Here is a 25,656-nt window from a genome sequence, read left to right as displayed (position 1 = left end):
ACAACCCTAGCGTCACCGAACCTTAAGTGTGTAGACCCTACGGGTTCGGGAGACATGCAGACATGACCGAGACGACTCTCCGGTCAATAACCAACAGCGGGATTTGGATACCCATGTTGGCTCCCACATGTTCCACGATGATCTCATCGGATGAACCACGATGCGAGGATTCAATCAACCCCGTATACAATTCCCTTTGTCAATCGGTACGTTACTTGCCCGAGATTCGATCATCGGTATCCCAATACCTTGTTCAATCTCGTTACCGGCAAGTAACTTTACTCGTACCGTAATGCATGATCCCGTGACCAAACACTTGGTCACATTGAGCTCATTATGATGATGCATTACCGAGTGGGCCCAGAGATACCTCTCCGTCATACGGAGTGACAAATCCCAGTCTCGATTCGTGCCAACCCAACAGACACTTTCGGAGATACCCGTAGTGCACCTTTATAGCCACCCAGTTACGTTGTGACGTTTGGCACACCCAAAGCACTCCTATGGTATCCGGGAGTTGCACAATCTCATGGTCTAAGGAAATGATACTTGACATTTGAAAAAGCTCTAGCAAACGAACTACACGATCTTGTGCTATGCTTAGGATTGGGTCTTGTCCATCACATCATTCTCCTAATGATGTGATCCCGTTATCAATGACATCCAATGTCCATAGTCAGGAAACCATGACTATCTGTTGATCAACGAGCTAGTCAACTAGAGGCTCACTAGGGACATGTTGTGGTCTATGTATTCACACATGTATTACGATTTCCGGATAACACAATTATAGCATGAACAATAGACAATTATCATGAACAAGGAAATATAATAATAACCATTTTATTATTGTCTCTAGGGCATATTTCTAATAGTCTCCCACTTGCACTAGAGTCAATAATCTAGTTACATTGTGATGAATCGAACACCCATAGAGTTCTGGTGCTGATCATGTTTTGCTCTAGGGAGAGGTTTAGTCAACGGTTCTGCTACATTCAGGTCCGTATGTACTTTACAAATATCCATGTCTCCATTTTGAACATTTTCACGAATGGAGTTGAAGCGACGCTTGATATGCCTGGTCTTCCTGTGAAACCTGGGCTCCTTGGCATGGGCAATAGCTCCAGTGTTGTCATAGAAGAGAGTTATCGGGCCCGACGCATTGAGAATAACTCCTAGGTCGGTAATGAACTCCTTCACCCAGATTGCTTCTTGTGCTGCCTCTGAGGCCGCCATGTATTCCGCTTCACATGTAGATCCCGCCACAACGCTTTGCTTGCAACTGCACCAGGTTACTGCCCCACCATTCAAAATATACACGTATCCGGTTTGTGACTTAGAGTCATCCAGATCTGTGTCGAAGCTAGCATCGACGCAACCCTTTACGACGAGCTCTTCGTCACCTCCATAAATGAGAAACATATCCTTAGTCCTCTTCAGGTACTTCAGGATATTCTTGACCACTGTCCAGTGTTCCATGCCGGGATTACTTTGGTACCTTCCTACCAAACTTACGGCAAGGTTTACATCAGGTCTGGTACACAGCATGGCATACATAATAGACCCTATGGCCGAGGCATAGGGGACGACACTCATCTTTTCTCTATCTTCTGCCGTGGTTGGGCATTGAGCCGTGCTCAATTGCACACCTTGCAATACAGGCAAGAACCCCTTCTTGGACTGATCCATATTGAACTTCTTCAATATCTTGTCAAGGTACGTACTTTGTGAAAGACCAATGAGGCGTCTTGATCTATCTCTATAGATCTTGATGCCTAATATATAAGCAGCTTCTCCAAGGTCCTTCATTGAAAAACACTTGTTCAAGTAGGCCTTTATGCTTCCCAAGAATTCTATATCATTTCCCATCAACAGTATGTCATCCACATATAATATGAGAAATGCTACAGAGCTCCCACTCACTTTCTTGTAAACACAGGCTTCTCCATAAGTCTGTGTAAACCCAAATGCTTTGATCATCTCATCAAATCGAATGTTCCAACTCCGGGATGCTTGCACCAGCCCATAGATGAAGCGCTGGAGCTTGCATACCTTGTTAGCATTCTTAGGATCGACAAAACCTTCCGGCTGCATCATATACAATTCTTCCTTAAGAAAGCCGTTAAGGAATGCCGTTTTGACGTCCATTTTCCATATCTCATAATCATAGAATGCGGCAATTGCTAACATGATTCGGACGGACTTTAGCTTCGCTACGGGTGAGAAAGTCTCATCGTAGTCAACCCCTTGAACTTGTCGATAACCCTTAGCGACAAGTCGAGCCTTATAGATGGTCACATTACCATCCGTGTCTGTCTTCTTCTTAAAGATCCATTTATTTTCTATGGCTCGCCGATCATCGGGCAAGTCAGTCAAAGTCCATACTTCGTTTTCATGCATGGATCCTATCTCGGATTTCATGGCTTCTAGCCATTTGTCGGAATCTGGGCCCGCCATTGCTTCTTCATAGTTTGAAGGTTCACCGTTGTCCAACAACATGATTTCCATGACAGGGTTGCCGTACCACTCTGGTGCGGAACGTGTCCTTGTGGACCTACGAAGTTCAGTGGTAACTTGATCATGATCGTCATCATTAACTTCCTCTCTAGTCGGTGCAGGCACCACAGAAACATTTTCTTGTGCTGCGCTACTTTCTGGTTCGAGAGGGGTCACCTCATCAAGTTCCACTTTCCTCCCACTTACTTCTTTCGAGAGAAACTCTTTCTCCAGAAAGGACCCGTTCTTGGCAACGAAGATCTTGCCTTCGGATCTGAGGTAGAAGGTATACCCAATGATTTCCTTAGGGTATCCTATGAAGACGCATTTTTCCGACTTGGGTTCGAGCTTTTCAGGTTGAAGTTTCTTGACATAAGCATCGCATCCCCAAACTTTAAGAAACGACGGCTTAGGTTTCTTCCCAAACCATAATTCATACGGTGTCGTCTCAACGGATTTCGACGGAGCCCTATTTAAAGTGAATGCGGCAGTCTCTAAAGCATAGCCCCAAAATGAGAGCGGTAGATCGGTAAGAGACATCATAGATCGCACCATATCCAATAGAGTGCGATTACGACGTTCGGACACACCATTTCGCCGAGGTGTTCCAGGCGGCGTGAGTTGTGAAACTATTCCACATTTCCTTAAGTGTGTGCCAAATTCGTGACTCAAATATTCCCCTCCATGATCTGATCGTAAGAATTTTATTTTCCTGCCACGTTGATTCTCAACCTCACTCTGAAATTCCTTGAACTTTTCAAAGGTCTCAGACTTGTGTTTCATTAGGTAGACATACCCATATCTACTCAAGTCATCAGTGAGAGTGAGAACATAACGATAGCCACCGCGAGCCTCAACACTCATTGGACCGCACACATCAGTATGTATGATTTCCAATAAGTTGGTTGCTCTCTCCATTGTTCCAGAGAACGGAGTCTTGGTCATCTTACCCATGAGGCATGGTTCACACGTGTCAAATGATTCGTAATCAAGAGACTCTAAAAGTCCATCAGCATGGAGCTTCTTCATGCGCTTGACACCAATGTGACCAAGACGGCAGTGCCACAAGTATGTGGGACTATCATTATCAACCTTACATCTTTTGGTACTCACACTATGAATATGTGTAACACTACGTTCGAGATTCATTAAGAATAAACCATTAACCAGCGGGGCATGACCATAAAACATATCTCTCATATAAATAGAACAACCATTATTCTCGGATTTAAATGAGTAGCCATCTCGAATTAAACGAGATCCTGATACAATGTTCATGCTCAAAGCTAGCACTAAATAACAATTATTGAGGTTTAAAACTAATCCCGTAGGTAAATGTAGAGGTAGCGTGCCGACAGCGATCACATCGACCTTGGAACCATTCCCGACGCGCATCGTCACCTCGTCCTTTGCCAGTCTCCGTTTATTCCGCAGCTCCTGCTTTGAGTTACAAATATGAGCAACCGCACCGGTATCAAATACGCAGGAGCTACTACGAGTGCTGGTAAGGTACACATCAATAACATGTATATCACATATACCTTTGGTGTTGCCGGCCTTCTTGTCCGCTAAGTACTTGGGGCAGTTCCGCTTCCAGTGACCACTTCCCTTGCAATAAAAGTACTCAGTCTCAGGCTTGGGTCCATTCTTTGGCTTCTTCCCGGCAACTGGCTTACCGGGCACGGCAACTCCCTTGCCGTCCTTCTTGAAGTTCTTCTTACCCTTGCCTTTCTTGAACTTAGTGGTTTTATTCACCATCAACACTTGATGTTCCTTTTTGATCTCCACCTCCGCTGATTTCAGCATTGAATATACCTCAGGAATGGTCTTTTCCATCCCCTGCATATTGAAGTTCATCACAAAGCTCTTGTAGCTCAGTGGAAGCGACTGAAGGATTCTGTCAATGACCGCGTCATCCGGGAGATTAACTCCTAGCCGAGTCAAGCGGTTGTGTAACCCAGACATTTTGAGTATGTGCTCACTGACAGAACTATTTTCCTCCATCTTATAACTGAAGAACTTGTCGGAGACTTCATATCTCTCGACCCGGGCATGAGCTTGGAAAACCATTTTCAGCTCTTCGAACATCTCATATGCTCCGTGTTGCTCAAAACGCTTTTGGAGCCCCGGTTCTAAGCTGTAAAGCATGCCGCACTGAACGAGGGAGTAATCATCAGCACGCTGCTGCCAAGCGTTCATAACGTCTTGGTTCTCTGGGATGGGTGCGTCACCTAGCGGTGCTTCTAGGACATAATCTTTCTTGGCAGCTATGAGGATGATCCTCAGGTTCCGGACCCAGTCCGTATAGTTGCTGCCATCATCTTTCAGCTTGGTTTTCTCTCGGAACGCGTTGAAGTTGAGGGCAACATTAGCGTGGGCCATTTGATCTACAAGACATATTGTAAAGATTTTAGACTAAGTTCATGATAATTAAGTTCATCTAATCAAATTATTCAATGAACTCCCACTCAGATAGACATCCCTCTAGTCATCTAAGTGAAACATGATCCGAGTCAACTAGGCCGTGTCCGATCATCACGTGAGACGGACTAGTCAACATCAGTGAACATCTTCATGTTGATCGTATCTTCTATACGACTCATGCTCGACCTTTCGGTCTTCCGTGTTCCGAGGCCATGTCTGTACATGCTAGGCTCGTCAAGTCAACCTAAGTGTATTGCGTGTGTAAATCTGGCTTACACCCATTGTATTCGAACGTTAGAATCTATCACACCCGATCATCACGTGGTGCTTCGAAACAACGAACCTTCGCAACGGTGCACAGTTAGGGGGAACACTTTCTTGAAATTATTGCGAGGGATCATCTTATTTAAGCTACCGTCGTTCTAAGCAAATAAGATGTAAAACATGATAAACATCACATGCAATCAAATAGTGACATGATATGGCCAATATCATTTTGCTCCTTTTGATCTCCATCTTCGGGGCGCCATGATCATCATCGTCACCGGCATGACACCATGATCTCCATCATCATGATCTCCATCATCATGTCTTCATGAAGTTTTCTCGTCATTTATTACTTCTACTACTATGGCTAACAGTTTAGCAATAAAGTAAAGTAATTTACATGACGTTATATGTTGACACGCAGGTCATAAATAAATTAAGACAACTCTAATGGCTCCTGCCGGTTGTCATGCTCATCGACATGCAAGTCGTGATTCCTATTACAAGAACATGATCAATCTCATACATCACATATATCATTCATCACATCCTTTTGGCCATATCACATCACACGGCATATGCTGCAAAAACAAGTTAGACGTCCTCTAATTGTTGTTGCAAGTTTTTACGTGGCTGCTATAGGTTTCTTAGCAAGAACGTTTCTTACCTACGCCAAAACCACAACGTGATATGCCAATTTCTATTTACCCTTCATAAGGACCCTTTTCATCGAATCCGTTTCGACTAAAGTGGGAGAGACAGACACCCGCTAGCCACCTTATGCAACTAGTGCATGTCAGTCGGTGGAACCTGTCTCACATAAGCGTACGTGTAAGGTCGGTCCGGGCCGCTTCATCCCACGATGCCGCCGAAACAAGATAAGACTAGTAGTGGCAAGAAAATTGACAACATCTACGCCCACAACAAGTTTGTGTTCTACTTGTGCATAGAAACTACGCATAGACCTAGCTCTGATACCACTGTTGGGGATCGTTGCAGAAATTAAAATTTTCTACGCATCACCAAGAACAATCTATGGAGTCTTCTAGCAACGAGAGGGAAAAGAGTGCATCTACATACCCTTGTAGATCGCGAGCGGAAGCGTTCAAGTGAACGAGGTTGATGGAGTCGTACTCGTCGTGATCCAAATCACTGATGACCGAGCGCCGAACGGACGGCACCTCCGTGTTCAACACACGTACGGTTGGGGAAGACGTCTCCTCCTTCTTGATCCAGCAAGGGGGAGGGAGAGGTTGATGGAGATCCAGCAGCACGACGGCGTGGTGGTGGAAGCAGCGGGGATCTCGGCAGGGCTTCGCCAAGCTCAGCGAGAGGGAGAGGTGTCATGGGAGGGAGAGGGAGGCGCCAGGGGCTTGGGTGCGGTTGCCCTCCCTCCCCCCTCTTTATATAGGGGTCCAGGGGGCGCCGGCCCCCAGAGATCCCATCTCAAGGGGGGGGGGGGGCGGCCAAGGGGGGGACTTGCCCCCCAAGTCAAGTGGGGCGCCCCCCACCCCTAGGGTTTCCAACCCTAGGCGCAGGGGAGGCCCAAGGGGGGCGCACGAGCCCACCAGGGGCTGGTTCCCTTCCCCACTTCAGCCCATGGGGCCCTCCGGGATAGGTGGCCCCACCCGGTGGACCCCCGGGACACTTCCGGTGGTCCCGGTACAATACCGGTGACCGCCGAAACTTTCCCGGTGGCCGAAACTGGACTTCCTATATATAATTCTTCACCTCCAGACCATTCCGGAACTCCTCGTGACGTCCGGGATCTCATCCGGGACTCCGAACAACTTTCGGATTTCCGCATACTAATATCTCTACAACCCTAGCGTCACCGAACCTTAAGTGTGTAGACCCTACGGGTTCGGGAGACATGCAGACATGACCGAGACGACTCTCCGGTCAATAACCAACAGCGGGATCTGGATACCCATGTTGGCTCCCACATGTTCCACTATGATCTCATCGGATGAACCACGATGTCGAGGATTCAATCAATCCCGTATACAATTCCCTTTGTCAATCGGTACGTTACTTGCCCGAGATTCGATCGTCGGTATCCCAATACCTTGTTCAATCTCGTTACCGGCAAGTCACTTTACTCGTACCGTAATGCATGATCCCGTGACCAAACACTTGGTCACATTGAGCTCATTATGATGATGCATTACCGAGTGGGCCCAGAGATACCTCTCCGTCATACGGAGTGACAAATCCCAGTATCGATTCGTGCAAACCCAACAGACACTTTTGGAGATACCCGTAGTGCAACTTTATAGCCACCCAGTTACGTTGTGACGTTTGGCACACCCAAAGCACTCCTATAGTATCCGGGAGTTGCACAATCTCATGGTCTAAAGAAATGATACTTGACATTTGGAAAAGCTCTAGCAAATGAACTACACGATCTTGTGCTATGCTTAGGATTGGGTCTTGTCCATCACATCATTCTCCTAATGATGTGATCCCGTTATCAATGACATCCAATGTCCATAGTCAGGAAACCATGACTATCTGTTGATCAACGAGCTAGTCAACTAGAGGCTCACTAGGGACATGTTGTGGTCTATGTATTCACACATGTATTACGATTTCCGGATAACACAATTATAGCATGAACAATAGACAATTATCATGAACAAGGAAATATAATAATAACCATTTTATTATTGCCTCTAGGGCATATTTCCAACATGTTTTTCATTTAGAATTTTGTTTAGATCAATTTAGTTTTCCTGCTGGCTAAACTCTGTTATTCATTATGCTTGTAAGATAAGCGTTCTAACATCCAGCTAGTAGCGCTGACAGCTAGTTTTCCTGTCAACTCTGTTTTGTCGTCCTGGTTAGCATGAGGCCATCCTGGGTTATCAAGTTCAAACCGACTCACTCCATAGCGACCTCAGCTTTTTCCAGTAGCCTAAAGACAAATTCCAAATCAGAGAACATGTGCTCTTGCTACTGACAACAAACATTATAGGTGCTAAATTTCGAGACTATATAATTATACATCTTTATAAAATGTGAAGTTCTGATGATATCCATGAACTCGATGAAGTTAATCTGTCAATCTGGCAGAACATTGCCTTAGGTACTTTACTGTTTCAAAACATAGTGATGCACATATTTAGTGGGTGTGAAAATGACATGGACTTAAAGTAGACATAATATTTTCTAAGTTTCATAATTAGATCATATTCATATGATGCGAGGATTAATTACTATGGATCTTACAAAATGCAACTTTCTGTAACAGAAGTTCACTTATATCATGTTAGTCACTTAGATGCAAGAAATGAACATGTTAAAGATGATTAACATGGCAAGCATAGGCTGTTGGGGAACGTAGTAATTCAAAAAATTACTACGATCACGCAAGGTCTATCTAGGAGAAGCATAGCAGCGAGCGGGGAGAGTGTGTCCATGTACCCTCATTGACCGAAAGCGGAAGCGTTTAGTAACACGGTTGATGTAGTCGAACGTCTTCATGATCCAACCGATCCAAGTACCGAACGTACGGCACCTCTGTGTTCAGCACACGTTCAGCACAATAACGTCCCTCGAGCTCTTGATCCAGTTGAGGACGAGGGAGAGTTTCATCAGCACGATGGCGTGGCGACGGTGATGATAAAGTTACCGGCGCAGGGCTTCCCCTAAGCACTACGACGTTATGACCGAGGTGTTAGACTGTGGAGGGGGCACCGCACATGGTTAAGAGATTGTCTGTTGTGCCTTTGGGGTGCCCCTGCCCACGTATATAAAGGAGGGAGGGAGAGAGGCCGGCGGCCAGGAGAGGCGCGCCAAGGGGGGAGTCCTACTTGGACTCCAAGTCTAAGTAGGATTCGCCCCCCCTTTCCTTTCTTCCATCGGAGGGAAAGGAAGGAGGGGAGAAGGAGAAGGAAGGAGGGGGCCGCACCCCCACCCCTTGTCCAATTGGGTTTGGGCAGGGGGGAGGCGCGCGCCACCTCGTGGCCCTTCTTCCCTCTCTCCACTAAATCCCACTAAGGCCCATTAACTTCCCCGGGGATTCCGGTAACTCCTCGGTACTCTTGAAAAATACCCAAATCACTCGGAACCATTCCGATGTCCGAATATAACCTTCCAATATATTAATCTTTACCTCTTGACCATTTCGAGACTCCCCGTCATGTCCGTGATCTCATCCGGGACTCCGAACAAACTTCGGTCACCAAATCACATAACTCATAATACAAATCGTCATCGAACGTTAAGCGTGCGGACCCTATGGGTTTGAGAACTATGTAGACATGACCGAGACACATCTCCTGTCAATTACCAATAGCGGAACCTGGATGCTCATATTGGCTCCTACATATTCTATGAAGATCTTTATCGGTTAAACCACATAACAACATACGTTGTTCCCTTTGTCATCGGTATGTTACTTGCCCGAGATTCGATCGTCGGTATCATCATACCTAGTTCAATCTCGTTACCGGAAAGTCTCTTTACTCGTTCCGTAATGCATCATCCCGCAACTAAATCATTAGTCACATTGCTTGCAAGGCTTATAGTGATGTGCATTACCGAGAGGGCCCAGAGATACCTCCGGTGTTCCTCCGGTATTCGGGAGTTGCATAATCTCATAGTCAAAGGAACATGTATAAGTCATGAAGAAAGCAATAGCAATAAAACTAAACGATCATAATGCTAAGCTAATGGATGGGGCATGTCCATCACATCATTCTCTAATGATGTGATCCCGTTCATCAAATGACAACACATGTCTATGGCTAGGAAACTTAACCATCTTCGATTAACGAGCTAGTCAAGTAGAGGCATACTAGGGACACTCTGTTTGTCTATGTATTCACACATGTACTAAGTTTCCGGTTAATACAATTCTAGCGTGAATAATAAATATTTATCATGATATAAGGAAATACAAATAACAACTTTATTATTGCCTCTAAGGCATATTTCCTTCATAGACATGGCGTGAAAGTACACATTATGCAGTGCAAAACTCATGTAGGTTGCAAACGCGTAAGAGCTATAGGTCAATGGATATCATCATGCCAAGTTTGTAAATTTTATCAGATTCTGTCAGTTATATCGTGATGCACTTTTGCAACAGGGTTTTCATCAAGCAAATTGATCCTAACATAGATGAAAATGCCACCATTGCGTAGAACATGGAAAAATTTACAACATTCATATAAGGCACGTTTTCATCAGATGCACGGATTAAAAGTTACAACAATTTTAATATAAGGTAGTGCAACTCCTTTCGGTTAGGCGCTGCACTACACTGTGCAGCTCCTTTCAGTTAGGCGCTGCACTACATGGTGCAGCTCCTTTCAGTTAGGCGCTGCACAACCAGGAGTGGGGCCCGGGCTGTCACGCTGGACCGGCGTGTGGCGCTTAAGAGCCAGGAGCTGCACAGTATAGTGTGGCGCCTATCTGTCGAGCGCCACTCGAAACGGTCAGCTCAGTGATTTTTTCGAAAGCAGTTCAGATTATGAATTGTTTTCGTCCTCAGGTCAAATATGTGTTTTTTGCCGTGCGTGTCAGGGACTCGGGGTATGGTGCACTGGACGAGTCGCCGTCGTCATGGGCCATGGCTGGCCAGGTCCCTCCCCCTCCCAGGCACGCACGGGGCGGGCGTACGGTTCAAAGCGTGTGAACCATCCAAGCCAACCGCTGCACGTCGCGGAAACGGAAAAGGACCTGGGTGGCAGCGACGCGCTGCGGCCGCTCCACGCGCCAGGTAACACCCGCGCGCCCTTCCTGCGGGTCGCCGTCGGTGGGTCGCTCCGAGACGACGGAGAGGGACGTGCGTGCACCGGCCGGGCCGGGCGGGAGTTGGCGTCCGTGGCCGCCACCCGGGTCACTCCGGCCGCACACGCACGCGATCCCTCCCTCTCGATCGATCTCGACGCAACATCCATCCATCTATCACCACACGGCACTAGGGTCTTCGGGCGCGCTCTCTGGCTCTCGCTCGCTCTGCTACTGCCACTGCCACGCCTCCGAATGATGCCGCACGCTCTGGTTCGCCGGCCTTCCGCCTCGCCAAGACGGAGCGCCCGTCGACCGAATCATGACGGCAGGTGCAAGAGATGCTAGAAACTAGGTGCTCCTGCCTACGAGGTTCCAGGGAGCAGAGCTGATCCGGCCGACCTCATTCCACCAGGAGAAAATTTAAATGCATGTGCGAATCTGTATGTGTTGGCCACATCGATCGCCTTTCGGCCCGGCGAGCATCTCAGATAACGATGTCACGCTCTGCGCACGCGCGATGCGCGTTCGGGGTCACCACCAATTATTCCCCCATCGGCTCGCGCGGCAGCCGGCGCCGCCGCACGTCCATCCGGCGGAATCGGTCCATATCTTGGATCAGCTCCGTCGTTCGTATAAGTGGATACAAACCTCCGATTCCACCGAGGGGGAGCCACGTCACGTACATGCATGCATGCTTCCAAATCCAAGCCTCGTCGATGGACGCGCCACAGCACCTGCGAATGAACATGATACGATACGATGCCGCGAATATGTTCCTGTGCCCGGCCCCTACCCCGAAAGTGATACTCCATCTATCTTGCCTCTAGCGATATCCTATCCTAGCCCCGTTCCATACTTTGGCCGTCGATCGAGCCAACGAATCTCCCGCTGGATGGAACTGAAAGGTGCAGCGTGCACCGACTGCTTCTCTTAAATAACTTTTCAGCGATGACGTGGCAAAAGGAAGCCTGCCCCGAACCCTGCCATACTATACAGATAAGGCCCCGCACATTGCTGCTAAATTTATACAGCAATGAAGTTATCCAAAATAAAATTAAAATATACTCCCTCCGTTCGGTAATAGATGACTCCAGGGGGAGGGAATCGTGAACAAATCAATTTTACAATAAGACCCTTCCAAAATTTGAAATCATTACAATCCAGTACCCAGTTTTCCATCCGGACGTCGCGATCCACCGCGCGGAACCTCCATCCGCCGGCCAGAACCTCGATCTCCCGCCGGCCAGAACCTCGAGCTCCATCCCCAGCACTAGGACCCCGTCGCTGGCGTCAGCTCCTCGAGCTCCCGCACCTAGCACTTCGAGCTCCCCACCTCCGAGCACCTCGAGCTCCATATCCGGCAACAAGATAGCGCCCGCGACTCCAGCGCATCGAGCTCCATCTCCGCCGCTGCCAGGCTCAGGTGCCGCGGCTCCATCTTCCGCTCCTCCTTGCTATAGCGTGGGCAGGCGTCCCTGCATCTCCACGGCCAAGTTCATGGCCACAGGGGTGCAGCTGCTACCGCTACTGCTGCTTCTTGCCTGAGCAGGAAAAACCATAGACGAACTGCAACTGCTACCGCCGCCGCTGCTGCTTCTTGCCTGAGCAGTAGGTGCAGGGGAACCACGACGAGCTGCAGCTGCTACCTTCCATACCCTGGTGCTCCTTGCAAGAATTAGGCAACATGATCAACAACAAGAATTCATCATAGCAGCAGGATCAAGGAGTACAACAGCAGCAAGAATAAATTCTCGTCATAGCACAACAACAGTTCAGGAGATCACAGGTGCACAACAGTAGCAAGAGCAGATCAGCAGTGTACAACAGCAGGTGTAAATCAACACACGAGTACAATTTCGCAGTACAATAGCAGGTGTAAATCAGCACAAGAGTACAATTTCTCAGTACAACAGCAGGTGCAGGCAAGAGCACCAACAAAAGGAAAGGTAGAGCACCAGCACAACAGTGGAGTACTCATCATGCAGGAGTAGCACAACAGTAGAATTTCTCATCATAGCAAGAGCACCAAGAAGAATTTCTCATCATAGTAGCAGTAGCAAGAGGAAAAGTAGAGCACCAGCACAGCCGCAGTCACAACACTACCTGAAAATCACAACAACAGTAGCAACAGTACCTGAACATCACAGCAGCAACATCACAGTATGGTGCTTCCAGACGTGAACTGCTCACCACCTGCAGAAGAAGATGTTGATGTGAATATGATCCAAGAAGAAGCCGATGTCCAAGAAGAAGCTGCACCAGGAGGTACTTCATACACATACTCCTTGACAGCAACTGCTTGTCTCCTGCTGCTGTAACTATAACCAGGATGAATATACTCTTTATTTCAGGATAAGAAAAGTACCTCTATTAGGTTTTTGTCGACTGTAAGATGGTTGAGAGTGAGAGTTCCTTTTTTGTCGCAGCAGAGAACATCCATTCCTGCCATTTCCTCAATTGCTAACATCCTTTTCGTGATGGCACCCTGCAAAGTTAAGAAAAAATTCAGTTATATAAGAAGAGCACTGACACTCATGATGTCATCCATTTTCAACACATTTCTGTCTTTGTAATAATCCTTGCACAAACTAAAGTGAAGATAATCTGGATGGATGCCTAAAGTTTATCACAGTTTATGACCTGCTTTTCAACTTGCATGTCATAGTGAGCTCAAGTTGTGTCATCGCCACCACTACGATGATGTTTGGTGTTGATCTCAACATGAGTCCTCGACAAGATGATGAATGGGAAGTTGAAGAACCAGAAGAACAAGAAGAACCAGATTTAAATTGGCTTCCTCAAGAAGAACAAGATATGAATTGGATTCCTCAAGAAGAACAAGAAGAACCAGATTTACATTTCATTCCTCAAGAAGAACAAGTACCAGATCTGAATTTGATTCCTCAAGAAGAAGAAGTACAACTTGAAGCCAATGAAGAAGAAGAAGAAGAAGTACAACTTGAAGGTGTTGAGCATCCAAAAAGCAGAGAACTGACAAATAATGAGAGATTTGGTGTTTATTTTTCTCTCAAAGTAATCAAGAACAAAGATGGACAAGTGGTGAAAACAGACAAGAAGCTCGTTGCCGACCTACTGAAAACAAGCCTAAGCACTGTTAGCAGAATATGGAGAAGAGCAAATCACCAAATTTCATGAGGGGAGGAAGTTGATGTCTCGAACCAAAAGAAAAGTAGAGTCGGCAGTAAGCCGAAAGATCTGGACCTGTCGAGGATGGCGACAATCCCACTGAATAGGCGGAGGACATTTCGAAGTCTAGCAAGGTCTCTGGGTGTAAGCTGCATGACCTTACACGCAAGGTCCATGTTGGGTGAGTTGAGGCGCAACAATAACAAACTGAGGCCCACGATAAAGCCAGCCAACGAGATAGAGAGATTGAGATTTTGCATTTCTATGGCTGACGAGAATTGGCTGAGAACTCCCTGGCCTCATTTCCGGGAATTAGATGACATAGTCTACATGGATGAGAAATGGTTCAATCTGACACAGGAGGAGAATGGCTACTTGCTGCTTCCCGAAGAACCTGATCCTTACGCACCTTGCATCATAAGGATAGCATCGCGAAGGTGATGTTTCTTGCGGCCGTGGCTAAACCAAGATATGGCAATGATGGTGTCGTCACATTTGATGGAAAGATAGGCATTTGGGCCTTTGTCACAGAGTCTCCGGCTCAAAGAAGGAGTGAAAATAGAGAAAGAGGGACACTTGAACTCAAATCTTTGAAAGTTACAAGAGATGTAATGAGGCTCTATATGTGTGAGAAAGTGATTCCAACTATCCATGACATGTGGCCTGATGAAGATGAAGAACGGACCATCTTTATCCAGCAAGATAATGCTACACCGCATCTTAAGCCTAGTGACGAGGTTTTTCGACGGGCTGTAGAACAACCCGGTCTGGATATCAAGTTGATCCAGCAACCTCCAAATAGCCCCGGCCTGAATATTCTTGATCTCTGCTTCTTCAGGTCTCTCCAGTCGCATACCGATTGCAGAGCACCTCAAAGCATAAGGGAATTGATAGAAGGCGTGGAGGAAGAATATCGAAACTATGATGTCAACACGTTAGCTCGAAGCTTTGTGATGCCGCAATCATGCATGATAGAGATTATGAGAGAAAAAGGAGGGATAGGCTACAAGATTCCTCACATGCAAAAAGAGCGCCGTCAGCAAGAAGGAAGGCTTCCTATCGCTTTCTCTTTAAACGTTGAGCTTGTTGAGCAAACCTTAGCACTTATAGCAGCAGCAGATCTCGAGGCAGCAGCAGCAGCACCTTTGAAGCAGAGAAAGAGAAAGAGGAGCAGCAGCACCCTCCAAGCAGAGAAAGGGAAAGAAGACCTACAACATCCTCCAAGCAGCAGTACCCTACAAGCAGTAGCAGCAGCACCACCACCTTCGAAGCAGAGAAAGGGAAACAAGAGCAACAGCACCCTCCAAGCAAAGAAAGGGAAAGAAGACCAGCAACATCCTCCAAGCAGCAGTACCCTCCAAGCGGCACCACCTTCGAAGCAGAGAAAGAGAAAGAAGAGCAGCAGCGCCCTCCAAGCAAAGAAAGGAAAAGAAGCAGAGAAAGGGAAAGGAGCAATTCCGTGCGTCCCTGCGAAGGTTGTGTTCAGTAGGATAATGGAAGCAGTTGGCAGGCCAGTAATGTGTTAAATTTCACACAATCATTTCCATTGTTGATGGCCGGGAAGAGCATAGGATACGAGCACAGGGTAAGAGCATAGATTGTCTGTAAACTCCAACAGATATTATTACTGTATATAGAAAGGAAAGGATGATGCAATTTTTTTATTAGCAACATGGCAATCTCTGTGTCAATAACTATGTGGTTCAACTTGTATGATTGTGTGAGCATGAATTAGGAGTAATAATTGTTTCTTCTAGAAACACATCAGTGGTAAGTTGCATGCCATTATGAAAGTGACAATTCAAGCTAAAAACATTTATATTGTTTTATAAATGGATTTAGTCATTCTGCACAACTCGTTGTTAATCTATACTGATTATTGGACATAATACTCCAAAATATCAACCTTGAAATTCATACAATTGTTGCAAAGAGAGCAGGGGATAGCTTTCTTGGAAATGCACACACTTGAAATTAAACCTTACTCCATACAAGCACTGCAGTGGGTGTGGCAAGACCAAGAGCACATGGGCAAGCAATTACCTGCACATGAAGATCAATACTGTTAACTGTTCATGAAAGATCGTGAATGTCGCCTAGAGGGGGGGGGGGTGAATAGGCGCTTTAAATAATTACGGTTGAGGCTTGAACAAATGCGGAATAAACCTAGCGGTTAATTTGTCAAGCACAAAACCTACAACAACTAGGCTCACCTATGTGCACCAACAACTTATGCTAAGCAAGAAAAACTACTTAGGTGATAGCAAGATATATGACAAGAAACAATATGGCTATCACAAGGTAAAGTGCATAAGTAAAGGGCTTTGGTAAGAGATAACCGAGGCACGCGAAGACGACGATGTATCCTGAAGTTCACACCCTTGCGGATGCTAATCTCCGTTTGGAGCGGTGTGGAGGCACAATGCTCCCCAAGAAGCCACAAGGGCCACCGTAATCTCCTCACGCCCTCGCACGGTGCAAGATGTCGTGATTCCACTAAGGGACCCTTGAGGGCGGTCACCGAACCCGTACAAATGGCAACCCTTGGGGGCGGTCACCGAACCCGTACACTTTGGCAACCCTTGGGGGCGGTCACCGAAACTCGTCAAATAGCTCGGGGCGATCTCCACAACCTAATTGGAGACCCCGACGCTTGCCCGGAGCTTTACACCACAATGATTGAGCTCCGAACACCACCAACCGTCTAGGGCGCCCAAGCACCCAAGAGGAACAAGCTCAAGGGCACCAAGCACCCAAGAGTAATAAGCTTCTCAACTTGTAACTTCCACGTATCACCATGGAGAACTCAAACCGATGCACCAAATGCAATGGCAAGGGCACACGGAGTGCCCAAGTCCTTCTCTCTCAAATCCCACCGAAGCAACTAATGCTAGGGAGGAAAAAGAGAGGAAGAACAAGAAGGAGAACACCAAGAACTCCAAGATCTAGATCCAAGGGGTTCCCCTCACATAGAGGAGAAAGTGATTGGTGGAAATGTGGATCTAGATCTCCTCTCTCTTTTCCCTCAAAAACTAGCAAGAATCCATGGAGGGATTGAGAGTTAGCAAGCTCGAAGAAGGTCAACAATGGGGGAAGAACACGAGCTCAAAGGATAAGGTTCATTGGGGAAGAAGACCCCCTTTTATAGGAGGGGGAAAATCCAACCTTTATGTGCTCAGCCCGCACACGAGCGGTACTACCGCTCGGGCGGAAGAAGCAGGGAAACAGATCAACAAAACATGAACCTTGGGGCGGTAGTACCGCTTATAAGCGGTACTACCGCTCACCCCAAAGCGGTACTACCGCTCACCCCAGTGGTACTATCGCTCGACCGGAGCGGTACTACCGCTTATAGGCGGAACTACCGTGCCTTACTGCCGCGCGACTACCGTTGAACCCGACACGAAAAGAGCAGACCCAAAATCAAGGCGGTAGTAGAGCGGTACTGGAGCGGTACTACCGCTTGATGCTACAAGCGGTACTACCGCTGCCACCGCGGTACTACCGCAGGGAGAAAAACAGAACTGCCAAAACTTCTTCATATGAGCTCCGAATTGAGCAAACTCAAGCTTGTTGGATAGAGGAAGACGAGTAGCATCAAAACAGCATAAGCTCGAAAACATCCTTCCGCACATAACCTCCAACAAATAGAGGAGTGAAACCTCCAACCGAGAAGAACCGGCATAACCTCCAACATCGAAAACATCATAGAAGATGTGAGTGAACTCCGTTTTCGATGAACTCGAGCTTGTCATCAAGATGACCATAAGCTCGAAAACTCACAAAGAGAAGAACCAAACAAGAACCAATAAAGATGATGCAAGGATGCAATGGTTTGAGCTCTCTATGAACGATACGATCAAGCTACTCATCGAGAGCCCCCCTTGATAGTACGGCAATCGATCCTATAACCCGGTCTCCCAACTACCATCATGAGACCGGTAAAATAGAAAAACCTATCAAAAGCAAACCTTTGCCTTGCACATGGTCCAGTTGAGCTAGATGATGACGATCTTGACTCCCTAAAGATGGACCACCTTTCTTGATTGCGTTGGCTCGATGAAGACTAGTTGATTGCTCCCCCATACTCCACTATGGGTGAGCCACCCTTCCGCACATCTTCACAAGTCCATTGTCACCACAATGGACGGCAAGCTTCAAGCACTTGATCTCTTCGTGATGCTCCACTTGAACTTGCACACGACAATGTTGATGACGATCACCACTTGATGCCATCCTCTCCATGGGTTGAGTGATATCTTCCTCTTGACGCAAGCCCATGAACACGTACCTAACCCCACATAGAACACTCACGAAGACCATGGATTAGTACACAAGGCGTAATTGACAATGCTTACCATACCATGGGATCGCTTGATCCCTCGGTACATCTTGTGCGCTTTGTGTGTTGATCAGCTTGATTCACTCTTGACTTAGTCTTGATCAACCTTGACTCTTTCCAACTCTCTTCATTTGGATGATGTCTTGAAGGTAAACATGAATGATCACACAATCTTCTTCTTCAAGACATGCTTGCAATAAGCTCAACTCTCACATGACCAATCTTTGGATAATTCCTTAATAACACCTTGGTCACCACATAAACTCCTTGAAACCAACACATGGACTTCAAGAAATGCCTATGGACAAATCCTTCAAATATAACTCAAGGCAACCATTAGTCCATAGAGATTGTCATCAATTACCAAAACAAAACATGGGGGCACCGCATGTTCTTTCAGTTCAGAAAGTAGGGCACATTGTAGGCAACTAAGGCAAGGAGAAGTTAAATTAGAAAAAAGGAAAAACTATCCTGAACCCTGAACTATGGTGTTTGGTTTGACTATAACACTAACACTGACTATAAAACAATAGACCCTGAACTTTCTAGAGTCATTTGTCCTAACTGGTTTTAGATGGTGGTTATGTATTCTGGGGTTTCTAAAAAATGTGAACAATCATTGCTGTAAAGGATGTTAGAGAGTGAGAACCTGCAAATTTTCAGCCAAAGATACAACTATTTGTGTCATGAACAAAATAGGGAAAGATATATCAATCCATCTCGTCTTTTTGGTATAGGATACAAATGATCATATTCTCTGATGCAAATTTTTCAGCTCCTCATTTTTTCAGGTATTCATTCACTACATCTACGAAATGTTGCACATGGTGGTCATTTTCCAGAGTTATTTTCAGCTCCTCAATATATCAATCCATTGGAGTATTATTTTCCAGAGTTTCAGAGTTCGGAGTTCAAAGTTCAGAGACCAGACCAGTCTCATGACAAGATGAACACGAAGATGAATTAAGCGCAAGAACTTATTGCATTGCAAAAGGGGGACATTTTCAGTGAGGAATCATGGCAATGGCAATGGCAACTGACAAGGGTCAGCACACAGACAGAATCACAAGACATCTTTTAGTAGTTGGGGTTGAAATTAGATGAAGGGGATCATATATCACATTGCAAAAGGGGACATTTTCGGTGAGGAATCATGTCAAAACGTTTACTAAGCACGCACGCAGCATCATGTCACCTGGACATCTAGTGGCACACGGGACTGAAACTCGCAGCGAGCGAGATGAACCTGAATGGAATAAAGCACGCGCAGCCACAGCAAATAGCACGAACTTGGCAACCATTCAAAGCGGGCACGGGCGGGTGAGAGGAGATGACTGGAGGCGATACCTCGCAGCGGGGTCGCTGGCGGGTGGCGAGCCACCGTAGCTGGCAGTCGTCGTGGACGAACCTGATGCTGCCGCGGCAGGCGCAGGGGTGGCGCAGGGAGGCGGCAGATGCGGCATTGCTCCTCCCCCCTCCTCGCCATCCTCATCTCCGGGGCCGTCCGCTGCGGGGAGCGCTGTCTCCGGCTGAGAGGCATCGGCGGCCATTGGCTTGGCCTCTGCCACCCACGAAGCACCGAGGAGGGCAATCTGGTGGAATCCGTGGAGGAGCACCACCGGGCCGGCGGCGCTTCCTTGCTCCGCGACGTCGAGGGAGACGCCGGACGCTCCTGTCCTCGCGTACTGCCGCTCCAAGCCGCCGCCCGCAGATCTACCCGCAGCTCAACCATCGGCGCCCAGCAAAAATCGAACCTTGAGATGGTGGGGAACGAGGAGGGGGACGAGGCGGCGGCATGGCAGCGTGGTTCGGGGGAGGAAGGCGGCATGGGGTGGGGGAGGGAGGAAGGCGGCATGGGGCGGCGCCGGAGAGCCAAGACCGTGAGCGACGGAGCTGTGTGGGGGGAGGGGGAGAAGACGGTGAGCGACTGAGCGAGGACCGCGGGATTGGTCCGAGAAAAGAGAAGGACCATTTTGCAAAAAGTGCCACCGGGTCATCTATTACCGAACGGAGGGAGAAGCATAAGAACAATAATGTGTCACATTCTTACCATATGACGGTAGAAAACCTAGACATTTTTTTCGAATTGAGGGGAGCACCCCCGATTTCATTTCATTAGATGAAAAGAAACCGATAAACAGGTTAAATACAAGATTCTTCAGGCTCCAAGCACCCTACCGTGGCACCCGGGAGAATGAAAGTATACTCAGCTAAGCAACAGGTGAACAAAAGCAACAGTGTGACCGTGCAGGGTTTACTCCTGTGCACAAAAACATTCTCCAGAACTCGCAAAGCAGAGACCATCACTTCATTTCATTACTAAAAGGAACATAAAAAACACGACTACCCTACTCCAATTCTTCTTGTCATTGGTGCCCACCCGCTTCTTTCGTTGAAGAAACCATTCGCCACATCAACTACCAGTGATGCCACGGCACGAAGCATCTGTTGTTTTCCGTTTCTCTGCAGACCAGCCCAATACGACATCCAGTAAGATATTTGGAAGAACAAAACACTAGGATTGTTGGGGAACGTAGTAATTTCGAAAAAATTCCTACGCACACGCAAGATCATGGTGATGCATAGCAACGAGAGGGGAGAGTGTTGTCTACGTACCCTCATAGACCGTAAGCGGAAGCGCTATGACAACGTGGTTGATGTAGTCGTACGTCTTCACAATCGACTGATCCTAGCACCGAAGGTACGACACCTCCGCGGTCTGCACACGTTCGGCTCGGTGACATCCCACGAACTCACGATCCAGCAGAGTGTCGGGGAAGAGCTTCGTCAGCACGACGGCGTGATGACGGTGATGATGAAGCTACCGGCGTAGGGCTTCGCCTAAGAACTACGACGATATGACCGAGGTGGATTATGGTGGAGGGGCGCACCGCACACGGCTAAGAGATCAATGATCAACTTGTGTGTCTATGGGGTGCCCCCTCCCCCGTATATAAAGGAGTGGAGGAGGGGGAGAGGCCGGCCTCCTAGGCGCGCCCCAAGGGGAGTCCTACTCCCACCGGTAGTAGGATTCCCCCCTTCCCTAGTTGGATTAGTAGAGAAGGAAGGGGGAGGAAGGAGGAAGGAAAGGGGGGCCGAGCCCCCTCCTAATTCGGATTGTGCTTGGGAGGGGGGGCGCCCCCTCCTTTGCTCCCTTCTCCTCTCTCCCACTATGGCCCAATAAGGCCCATATACCTCCCGCGAGGTTCCGGTAACCTCCCGGTGCACCGGTATATTCCCGATCTCACCCAGAACCATTCCGATGTCCAAATATAGTCGTCCAATATATCGATCTTTATGTCTTGACCATTTCGAGACTCCTCGTCATGTCCGTGATCATATCCGGACTCCGAACTACCTTAGGTACATCAAACACATAAACTCATAATACCGATCGTCATCGAACGTTAAGCGTGCGGACCCTACGGGTTCGAGAACTATGTAGACATGACCAAGACTCATCTCCGGTCAATAACCAATAGCGGAACTTGGATGCTCATATTGGTTCCTACATATTCTACGAAGATCTTTATCGGTCAAACCGCATAACAACATACATTGTTCCCTTTGTCATCGGTATGTTACTTGCCCGAGATTCGATCGTCGGTATCTCAATACGTAGTTCAATCTCATTACGGGCAAGTCTCTTTACTCGTTCTGTAATGCATCACCCCGCAACTAACTCATTAGTCACATTGCTTGCAAGGCTTATAGTGATGTGCATTACTGAGAGGGCCCAGAGATATCTCTCCGACAATCGGAGTGACAAATCCTAATCTCGATCTATGCCAACTCAACAAGTACCATCGGAGACACCTGTAGAGCACCTTTATAATCACCCAGTTACGTTGTGACGTTTGGTAGCACACAAAGTGTTCCTCCGGTATTCGGGAGTTGCATAATCTCATAGTCATAGGAACATGTATAAGTCATGAAGAAAGCAATAGCAATATACTAAACGATCAAATGCTAAGCTAACGGAATGGGTCAAGTCAATCACATCATTCTCTAATGATGTGATCCCGTTAATGAAATGACAACTCATGTCTATGGTTAGGAAACATAACCATCTTTGATTCAACGAGCTAGTCAAGTAGAGGCATATTGGTTACACTCTGTTTGTCTATGTATTCACACATGTACTAAGTTTCCGGTTAATACAGTTCTAGCATGAATAATAAACATTTATCATGATATAAGGAAATATATATAACAACTTTATTATTGCCTCGAGGGCATATTTCCTTCAGTCTCCCACTTGCACTAGAGTCAACAATCTAGATTACACAGTAATGATTCTAACACCCATGGAGTCTTGGTGCTGATCACGTTTTGCTCGTGAGAGAGGCTTAGTCAACGGGTCTGTGACATTCAGATCCGTATGTATATTGCAAATCTCTATGTCTCCCTCCTTGACTTGATCGCGGATGGAATTGAAGTATCTCTTGATGTGCTTGGTTCTCTTGTGAAATCTGGATTCCTTTGCCAAGGCAATTGCACCAGTATTGTCACAAAAGATTTTCATTGGACCCGATGCACTAGGTATGACACCTAGGTCGGATATGAACTCCTTCATCCAGACTCCTTCATCTGCTGCTTCCGAAGCTGCTATGTACTCCTCTTCACACGTAGATCCCGCCACGACGCTTTGCTTAGAACTGCACCAACTGACAGCTCCACCGCTCAATATAAACACGTATCCGGTTTGTGACTTAGAGTCATCCGGATCAGTGTCAAAGCTTGCATCGACCTAACCATTTACGACGAGCTCTTTTTCACCTCCATAAACGAGAAACATATCCTTAGTCCTTTTTAGGTATTTTAGGATGTTCTTGACCACTGTCCAGTGATCCACTCCTGGATTAATTTGGTACCTCCCTGCTAAACTAATAGCAAGGCACACATCAGGTCTGGTACACAGCGTTGCATACAGGATAGATCCTATGGCTGAAGCATAGGGAACACCTTTCATTTTCTCTCTATCTTCTGCAATGGTCAGGCATTGAGTCTGACTCAACTTCACACCTTGTAACACAGGCAAGAACCCTTTCTTTGCTTGATCCATTTTGAACTTCTTCAAAACTTTATCAAGGTATGTGCTTTGTGAAAGTCCAATTAAGCGTCTTGATCTATCTCTATTGATCTTGATGCTATATGAGCAGCTTCACCGAGGTCTTTCATTGAAAAACTCTTATTCAAGTATCCTTTTATGCTATCCAGAAATTCTATATCATTTCCAATCAAAAATATGTCATCCACATATAATATTAGAAATGCTACAGAGCTCCCACTCACTTTCTTGTAAATACAGGCTTCTCCAAAAGTCTAAATAAAACCATATGCTTTGATCACACTATCAAAACGTTTATTCCAACTCCGAGATGCTTGCACCAGTCCATAGATGGATCGCTGGAGCTTGCACACTTTGTTAGCATCCTTTGGATCGATAAAACCTTTAGGTTGCATCATAAACAACTCTTCTTCCTGAAATCCATTCTGGAATGCAGTTTTTACATCCATTTGCCAAATTTCATAATCATAAAATGCGGCAATTGCTAACATGATTCAGACGGACTTAAGCATCACTACGGGTGAGAAAGTCTCATCGTAGTCAAACCCTTGAACTTGTCGAAAACCTTTCGCAACAAGTCGAGCTTTGTAGACAGCAACATTACCATCAGCGTCAGTCTTCTTCTTGAAGATCCATTTATTCTCGATGGCTTGCCGATCATCGGGCAAGTCAACCAAAGTCCACAGTTTGTTCTCATACATGGATCACATCTCAGATTTCATGGCCTAAAGCCATTTCACGGAATTTGGGCTCATCATCACTTCCTCATAGTTCGTAGGTTCGTCATGGTCAAGTAACATGACCTCCAGAACAGGATTACCGTACCACTCTGGTGCGGATCTTACTCTAGTTGACCTACGAGGTTCGGTAGTAACTTGATCTGAAGTTACATGATCATCATCATTAGCTTGCTCACTAATTGGTGTAGGAGTCACAGGAACAGATTTCTGTGATGAACTACTTTCCAATAAGGGAGCAGGTACAGTTACCTCATCAATTTCTACTTTCCTCCCACTCACTTCTTTCGAGAGAAACTCCTTCTCTAGAAAGGATCCATTCTTAGCAACGAATGTCTTGCCTTCGGATCTGTGATAGAAGGTGTACCCAACAGTCTCCTTTGGGTATCCTATGAAGACACATTTCTCCGATTTGGGTTTGAGCTTATCAGGTTGAAGCTTTTTCACATCAGCATCGCAGCCCCAAACTTTAAGAAACGACAACTTTGATTTCTTGCCAAACCACAGTTCATAAGGTGTCATCTCAACGGATTTAGATGGTGCCCTATTTAACGTGAATGCAGCCGTCTCTAAAGCGTAACCCCAAAACGATGGCGGTAAATCAGTAAGAGACATCATAGATTGCACCATATCTAGTAAAGTGCGATTACGACGTTTGGACACACCATTACGCTGTGGTGTTCCAGGTGCCGTGAGTTGCGAAACTATTCCGCATTGTTTCAAATGAAGACCAAACTCATAACTAAAATATTCTCCTCCACGATCAGATCTTAGAATCTTTATTTTCTTGTTATGATGATTTTCTACTTCACTCTGAAATTCTTTGAACTTTTCAAATGTTTCAGACATATGTTTCATTAAGTAGATATACCCATATCTGCTCAAATCATCTGTGAAGGTGAGAAAATAACGATACCCGCCGCGAGCCTCAACATTCATCGGACCACATACATCAGTATGTATGATTTCCAACAAATCTGTTGCTCGCTCCATTGTTTCGGAGAACGGAGTTTTAGTCATCTTGCCCATGAGGCATGGTTCGCAAGTACCAAGTGATTCATAATCAAGTGATTCCAAAAGTCCATCGGAATGGAGTTTCTTTATGCGCTTTACACCAATATGACCCAAACGGCAGTGCCACAAATAAGTTGCACTATCAGTATCAACTCTGCATCTTTTGGCTTCAATATTATGAATATGTGTGTCACTACTATCGAGATTCAAAAAGAATAGACCACTCTTCAAGGGTGCATGACCATAAAAGATATTACTCGTATAAATAGAACAACCATTATTCTCTGATTTAAATGAATAACCGTCTCGCATCAAACAAGATCCATATATAATGTTCGTGCTCAAAGCTGGCACCAAATAACAATTATTCAGGTCGAGAACTAATCCCGAAGGTAGATGTAGAGGTAGCGTGCCGA

At 46.5% G+C, this 25,656-nt stretch overlaps 1 non-coding gene across 2 annotated transcripts; it reads right to left on the bottom strand.

The window, feature by feature from the left end:
- Positions 1 to 12,048: 12,048 nt before the first annotated feature.
- On the bottom strand, positions 12,049 to 20,349 carry LOC109757164 (uncharacterized). Of its 2 annotated transcripts, XR_012205654.1 has the most exons (5): positions 18,048 to 20,349; positions 16,062 to 16,119; positions 13,295 to 13,414; positions 13,064 to 13,122; positions 12,049 to 12,585 (listed from the first exon to the last, which is right to left on the bottom strand). It is a non-coding gene; the product is annotated as an uncharacterized protein (transcript). The 2 variants fall into 2 exon arrangements; XR_012205653.1 differs by lacking the exon at positions 12,049 to 12,585 and having other exon boundaries at positions 12,603 to 13,122.
- Positions 20,350 to 25,656: the final 5,307 nt, after the last annotated feature.

This window comes from Aegilops tauschii, chromosome 3 (genome assembly GCF_002575655.3).
Source record: "Aegilops tauschii subsp. strangulata cultivar AL8/78 chromosome 3, Aet v6.0, whole genome shotgun sequence".
NCBI classification, from domain to species: domain Eukaryota; kingdom Viridiplantae; phylum Streptophyta; class Magnoliopsida; order Poales; family Poaceae; genus Aegilops; species Aegilops tauschii.
This window is presented reverse-complemented; position numbering and strand designations above follow the sequence as displayed.